Source organism: Rattus norvegicus, chromosome 2 (genome assembly GCF_036323735.1).
Source record: "Rattus norvegicus strain BN/NHsdMcwi chromosome 2, GRCr8, whole genome shotgun sequence".
In the NCBI taxonomy this organism is placed as follows: Eukaryota; Metazoa; Chordata; class Mammalia; order Rodentia; family Muridae; genus Rattus; species Rattus norvegicus.
Window position 1 is genome coordinate 193389661 of NC_086020.1, and position 8303 is coordinate 193397963.

Genomic DNA, 8303 nt, shown 5'->3' on the forward strand with positions numbered 1-8303 from the left:
GCCTTAGCACATTGCTTGGTGCCAGTCAATGTAAGGATGGTGTTTTAGCTAGTCATACTTGTCATTCACACCCATCACAAACACGAGGGCTTCAGAAGGCAGGGACAACGGCACTTTCAGCTCCACCTTGGCCTCCATGGTGGTAAGGATGCCAGTAGACCTTTTTTTTTGGCAAGGAATCTCCATGCCTTTGTTCATCCCTGCAGCTGCCCCCTCCTTATTTCCCCACATCTACTTTCCTGTCCCTGGCCACATTGAATCTGTTAGAGAAAATCTGCTCAGGGAAGCTGGCAGCTGTGTTTAACCACGGTGAAAGGTTTTAGCCTAGGTGTTTCTGACATCGTGCAGCCATTTTTCTAGTGAGGGTCAGGAGCAACATGGTGGAGCAGAAATCTTGGGAAACCTTGTGGTTTGAGCAGAAAAGCATGTTTAAAGGTCCCGCCTGAGAAGTGCACAATTCCTAAGAGGTTAGTGCATTGAAAGGGTGTGGGAAAGTCAAGGTGTGGTTGTTCACCATGAGAGTGTAAGACCAGCCTAGACTGCAGAGTGAAACCCTGTCTCAAAGGAAGTGCTTTTCACTAGAACAATAAAAAAAAAAATCTTTGATGTGAGTTTCCATAATTGGCAAAGGCAGCACAGTATAAATTAATTTCAAAGACTAGGAAGGGCTCTGGGACACACAGTCATCTAGGGTATTGTTTTTCTGGGGCTTTCCTCCATACTTAGCCATCAAGGCATTCAGAAACCACTGTTGAGGTTAAGACAGGCCTTAGCACACTAGGCCCCTCCCACCCCACTACCATTTACTCTCAGGCCAGTTTTAAAAGATGCAGGAGTTAGGTGTTACAGAGGCTTGGCATGAGATTTCCAAGGAAGGAAACCTGAGACTGTAGAGTGGCTGGGTCATGACCCACAGCAGCCCCTGGTGGTGAAGCATGAAGCTGGGCAGGAAGCTAAAACTGTAATGGAGAAATACCTGCTGAATCTGAGAGACTGGCTGTGGCTTGCAACCAGCGCCAGAGATACTAGTCAAGTCCTTTGTAGTTTATGCTGCACCGCTGGGTACCCCATTACTAGCTGCCAAACCGTAAGCTGATGCTAGCCCCACTGAGTTTCTTTTTTTAAACATTTATTTTATTTATTATGTATACATCATATCGCTTTCTGCCTGCATTTATGCCTGCAGGCCAGAAGAGGGCACCAAACCTGATTATAGATGGTTGTGAGCCACCATGTGGTTGCTGGGACCTCTGGAAGAGCAGACAGTACTCTTAACCTCTGAGCCATCTCTCCAGCTTCCCCACTGAGTTTCTATTTCTGAGAATTCTAGTCAAATCTCCCTTCTTGACTACTCTGGGTGCCTATTTCTACTGGGAATGGGAATGTTTGGCCAGCCCAGCTCTACACGTTTGTAACTTGTACAGCTTGTTTGTACATTGTGTTTGTAACTTGATTTTCACAGTGCTTTAGGACTGAAAGTACTGACTGCCCGAGGAGATTTTGAATCTGGACTTTGGAGGGAGGGAATGCTTAAGACGTTGGTACCTCTTGTTGAGGAACTGAACGCCTTTTGCGTTGTGAAGTGAACTTGAGCCTTGAAGCCAGAGTCAAATGCTGTAATGTGAATCTTGAGTTTGTGTCCCCTCCAAAAGTCCGTGGGTCAGAGGCTCAGCCCCCCACTATCAAGGGTTGGTGGAACCTTTAAGAGGCAGAACCTGGTACATAAACCTTAGGTCCTGAGGGATGTGCACTTGATGGAGAAAGTACAGTAATCTGATCTGTCACCCCTCCTAGTCCTGTTGTTCCTGCCTTAGCCTATGGGTTTAAGGGCATTAGAAGCCCAAAATGACTTTCATGGTTGCTGGCAGGAACACTACCCACTCTGGAATCAAATCTTTTAGGCCCGCAGGACTCAGGGTTGTGGGAACAGGATGCAAAAACTTTCATAGTGGGTCACTAGGAGTGATAGTGAACTATTCCCTTTTCCACCCTTGATTCCTGAACTGATCCTGGCTATGGGAAAAACTGTACCATATATTGGACACTGATTCAAAGCATATACCATCTTCTGGAGAATCCTGCCCCAACCCTCCATTCTGCTGCTACCTAACTGACACTATAAATGTGTCTTCGAAAGGCCATTCTATCATGCCAGCTGCTTCAGGATGGTGAGGAACATGATAAGAGCAGTGGATTTCATGATTGTGAGCCCACCGTCGCACTTCTCTGGCTGTGAAATGAGTTCCTTGGTCAGAAGCAATGCTGTGTGAGATACCATGACGATGGATAAGGAACTCTGTAAGTCCACGGATGGTGGTTTTGGCCAAAGCATTATGTGTAGAAAAGGCAAATCCATAACCAGAATAAGTGTCTACTCCAGTAAGAACAAGCATTGTTTTGTTCCACAGAGGAAATGGTCAACTTGCCACCAGACTTGTCACCTCAAGGAATGATGCCATATCTGGGCTCATATGAGTTGGTCTGTGCTGTTGGCAGGTCTGGCACTCAGCAGCAGCTGTAACCAGGTCAGCCTTGGTGAGTGGAAGTCCGTATTGAGTCTAAGCATAAGCCCCATCTTGGCCACCATGGCCACTTTGTTCATGTGCCCACTGAGCCATGACAGGGATGGCTGGAGGAAGAGGGTGACGGTCCACAGAATGGGTCATCTTAGCCACTTGATTGGTTCTGAACTGATGACGGTGATTCCAGGAGATCCCAAGAAACATTGTGGCATTCCAGATAAAGTAGGGAGGGGCTTATGGGGCTGGAGAGATGGCCCAGCGGTTAAGAGCACTGACTGCTCTTCCTGAGGTCCTGAGTTCAATTCCCAGCAACCACATGGTGGCTCACAGCCATCTGTAATGGGGTCTGATGCCGTCTTCTAGTGTGTCTGAAGACAGCTACAGGGTACTTATATATAATAAATAAATCTTTTTTTAAAAAAAGATTTATATTTTAGCTACAGTGTACTTATATATATAATAAATAAATAAATCTTTATTTATTTTATGGACATAAGTAAGTACAGTGTAGCTGTCTTCAGACACACCAGAAGAGTACATCAGATCTCACTACAGATGGTTGTGAGCCACCATGTGGTTGCTGGGAATTGAACTCAGGACCTCTGGAAGAGCAGTCAGTGCTCTTAACCACTGAGCCATCTCTCCAGTCCTAACTTGTATTTCTTAATTATCCTAAACTGTGTAATAGTAACTTTCAAGGACTAGAACTTTACATTTTAAAGTGACTTGGATAGGTACAATACCTTCAGCAAGAGTTGAAACATATACAGTATGTTGTAACGAAAAAAAACCCATAAATTTTAATCAATATATAAAAACCCATACCCATATAAAAACATTTGGCTCGTTGCTCTCTAGAAGTAGACTCAACAATCTACCATTTTGTCCTGTCATTCCCACATCTCCCTGTTTCTTACAATCCCCTCTTTTCCCCCTAAAAATAGATGGGAGAGAAAGGATACAGGAAAAAAAGAAAGAAATCCCTGAATCTAACCACCTTTACTTTGTTTCCTCCCTGACCAAGACCATTAACAACTTGTGACCAACTGCCCTTACACGATGATAAACATCTATCACCTATCCAACGACTAAACCTACCCACCCTACCTCTTGGGAATGGGAGCATCATTTTCTTAAGATTGCTTCCTATTGTGTGTGTGTGGGGGGGGGAGCATTGACATTTGGGGGAGGGGAGGCTCTAAAAACATTGGGATATTGGCCAGAGTCCTTCGAGAGCTGGTGCATGGCTTGCTGTCCAGTCTCTGTGTGATGGGACAGCACAGGACTTAGCTGAAGTCCTGGCTGGAGCAGTGTGTGGGGCTGGACCAATTGAGCTAGACCTTTGAAGTTGTTCTGGATGCAGGTTTTTGAGGGAATAGCTACTGAAGCAGTCTGTGAGGCTGGATCACCTGGGCTACTTGTGTTGATGTGCAGTCCTTTGCTCTAAAAACACACAAACTTTTTTTTTTTTTAATTTTCTTTTTTTCGGAGCTGGGGCCCGAACCCAGGGCCTTGCGCTTGCTAGTCAAGCTCTCTACCACTGAGCTGAATCCCCAACCCCACACACATACTTTTCAAGGTAATTCATTTCTGTATTAACACGTGTATGGGACATGCAGGGAGAGCAAATCAGCTAAAGATGATTCTCTGCTCTGTGTCTGAGCAGGACAGACACCTGTATGCCTGTATAACTGGACTTTAATAAGAATCTCCATCTGTGTCATATAAAAGACGGCATGTAATGTAAGTCCTGAGGACTCTGTAGCCAACAAGACCTCCTGGCTACTCACAGACCTTCCTGTCTTAGCTAGTCTCACAGCTGTTTCCATGTGGCGGCTTTAGCATTTACATCATATGCTGTGCTGTTCTTCTTGGTTTCTTCTTATCTGCAGCCAAGAGACTTCAGGAGGTCTGACTTGCTCACATCTAATCCTCATTGATTTTGAAGGAATCCACAGCTCTGCTCTTTTCCTATTGAAGCAAAGACCTAACTTGTCCCCCAACGCAACACATTTCCTGACTTCCATTCTGAAGTTAACACTTAAAACATGTAGGCTGGTTTAATTCAGCAGTCATTTCTAAAATCCAGTGGTTTTCAGCTTCTGTGTTACCTGTCGCTGACGTTTAAAAAATTTAAAGTCAATAAGGCATTGTTTATTCTAGCTCTGAGAGTTCTCCTATTCTTCTGTTTAATAAGCATTTCCTTTAAAGTCCTGTTAGATCTCTCCATAATGCTTGTGCTGTAGTATTGTAAGGCATATCAGCAACATGTTTTATGTTATAATATCTAAAGAATTGTTGCATTTTACTAGATACAAAAGACAGATTATTATGACTTTAATTTGTAAAGATATTCCTAATATAGCCATCACTTCAAATAAATGCGTAATTACAGAACTAGCCTCTTCAGAAGCAAAGGTAGAAAGCCTGTATGAGATCAAATATGATATATATGATTTGAATTATTTATTACAGTTATATAAATAACAAAGTTAATTCTGAGTCATCTGGAATATATTCAGCAGTTTCTATATGCAAAGCAGTTCTCTGCATATTGAGAATCATTAAGTTCTGAAAAATCCAATAGAGCCATGAGTATAAGAGTTCTGACTTCTGAACTGAAGCCTGTAGACTTTGTTTTTTTTTGTTTGTTTGTTTTGTTTTTTTTTTTTTTTTGGTTCTTTTTTTCGGAGCTGGGGACCGAACCCAGGGCCTTGCGCTTCCTAGGTAAGCGCTCTACCACTGAGCTAAATCCCCAGCCCCGCCTGTAGACTTTGTATTATTTTACTTATGCTTTATGACTTATAACCTGCCATTCCTGACTTATTGGCATTTCTTGGCATTATATAAAAGGTAGAAGCTTTAGAAATTGGTGTTCATATCACTATATGAGGAAGAATCCTATTAATTCTTTTGATAAACAGAAGTTTCTTGTTTGGGGGGTACCCATTGTTAATTTCTCTCAAAAAATCATTGCAAGCTTTTTTGCCAATCCTCATTGATTACACATAATAAGATAATTTTAGCATTAGTATAAGGCACTACAGTCTTTGCTGGATCTATTCCTGCTAATTGACAAAGACTGATTCTCCCCTTTACACTCAAGTCAGAAACCTTTTCTACATAGGTTTTACATTTTTTTCTGTTTATATGTTGAAAATATCCATTCTAAGATATGATCTCTCTGTATAAGAATTCCTGTGGGAGGATGAATAGAAAGCAAATAACTAAAATACAATCCAAATGGTCAACCTTTGTATCCTATAATCTCATTTCTACCAGAATCATTCTTTTGCAGATTCAGCTGATAATTTTGTTGGACTATTTAAGTCTGATTCACCTTGTAAAGTTTGAAATAAATTACTTAACTGTTGAGGAGTTAATCCACTTCTGGGCTTTAGGCAATTAATATCTCCCAAAATTTTTTGAAAATCATTAATAGTTTTGTAATTGTTTTCTTCTGATCTGTACCTTCTGTGGCTAGATCTTCTGTAAGTCTATCCTATAGCCTAGATAATTAATAGAAATCTCTTTGAATTTCTTCAGGAACAATCTGTAATCCCCAACAAGGCAAAATTCTCTTACTTCATTAAACATTTTTTCTAAGCCATCTGCATCTGAATCAACCACCCAAATATCATCCATAAAGTGATAAATTATAGATCGAGGAAACTGTTTACAAATTATTTTTAAGGGTGGTTGCACATAATATTGACACAAGGCAGGACTATACAACATTCCTTGTGGCAAGATTTCCAATAATACCTCTTAGTTGGCATGGTGTGATTAAATGTGGGCACGGTGAAAGAAAATCTTTATCTTGTTTCTCAAGGGGTATTGAGAAAAAGCAATCTTTTTTATGAGTACAATGTAGCTGTTCTTAGACACACCAGAAGAGGGCATGAGATCCTACTACAGATGGCTGTGAGTCACCATGTGGTTGCTGGGAATTGAACTCAGGACCTCTGGAAGAGCAGTCAGTGCTCTTAACCACTGAGCCATTCTTTGCTGAGAAAAAGCAATCTTTTAAAGCAGTCACGATAGTAGGCCGTGCCTTAGGTAACAAATTAAAGGGATTTCAGGTTGTAAGAAAACCATAGGCTGAATGACTTTATTAACTGTTATCAGATCTGTTAATATCCTCCACTTTCCAGATTTCTTTTTAACGACAAATATGGCAGATCCAAGGGCTGGTACACTCTTCTATATGCTGTGACTACAGTTGCTTTTGGACCAGCTATTCTACCACCTGTAACTTTTCCTCATTTAAGGGCCATTGATCAAGTTAACCAGTTTAGTGGTCGGAGAGTTGATATTATATCAGCAGTGGCTCCCCATCTGTACTGGCTAGTTTTGTGTGTCAACTTGACACAAGCTGGAGTTATCACAGAGAAAGGAGCATCAGTTGAGGAAATGCCTCCATGAGACCCAGCTGTAAGGCATTTTCTCAACTAGTGATAAAGGGGATAGGACCCATTGTGGGTGGTGCTGTCCCTGGGCTGGTAGTTCTGGGTTCTATAAGAGAGCAAGCTCAGCAAGCCAGGGGAAGCAAGTCAGTAAGTAACATCCCTCCATGGCCTCTGCATCAGCTCCTGCTTCCTGACCTGCTTGAGTTCCAGTCCTGACTTCCTTTGTTGATGAAGAGCAACATGGACTTGTAAGCTCCCTTCCCTCCGTAACTTGCTTCTTGGTCACGATGTAGAAGGAAAGACACTAAGACACCATCTAAATTTGGAGAGCCAACCTTCCTACTTACGGACAGCTTGGTCAGTCTGTAACTGTCTTTGATAACATTTTTAATATCTTTATGAGAACATCACCTCTTTTACAGTTTGTCTATGAAGTTGGAGGAACATTAATCTCTGCCTCCCATTGCTCTAACATACCTCTTTCCCATAAGTTTATGGCTCTATCTGTCATATGTTATATGCCCACATCTGTCCCACTGCAGGGCAAGGCCATTTGGGGAGGCAGAATGCTGTGGGGGAATTTAACTGCTGAGCAGTCACCTCTGTGCAGGTGCCAGGCTGTAGGGAAGCCCTGAGACAATGCTCTGGGGTGGGGAAGCCAAAGCTGGTTGGGGGTCCCCAGGCCTGTGACCAGGGCCCGGCCATAGAGTTCTTAGACTCTTGGACTTCTAGGCACCACTGAGAGTCGAAGAAGAGCAGAGAATGGAGTCAGGGTCATGTGGGCTCAGGGAGAGGGGTAGCTCTGGCTTGTCCCATTGGAGAATTGTCCTTAGCTTGGCAGAGGCAGACTTGGTGGCAGTTGTAGCTGGGAGCGCAGAGAGGCCTTCTACGGGAGATGAGACTGCAGCAAAGGCCTTCATGGCTCCCCATAGCAGATCTTAATGAAAAGAAGACAGTCATGGTTCCAAGCAGTTTATTGTCATGGTGGAAAGTGAATGCATAAAACCATACCTCAGTTCTCAGGGTGGGCCTGAGATTAAAACCACTTGAACCCAATTCTGTAAGCTCTGCATTGGCGGTATTTTGCAGGGAGGAATGCTGGGAAGGGAAGCTTATTGGCTAAGCCCTCTGGGCCTCTAGGTACCTCATTAGCACGGAGAACTCTGTTTTGAGCCTACGTGAACAGAGGCCACCTCTCTTTCATGTGAGAAGTGTGGCATGTGTTCCAAGTCAGGAGTCTGCCAGGAAGTTGGGAGTCACCTAAGCCTCAGGTGTGTGCCCACCGTGTCTCTGGGTCTCTACCATACCAAACTCCCTTGGCATGGTTTTACATCCCACAACATACGGCTTTAATTTTCCCACTTGACCTTTA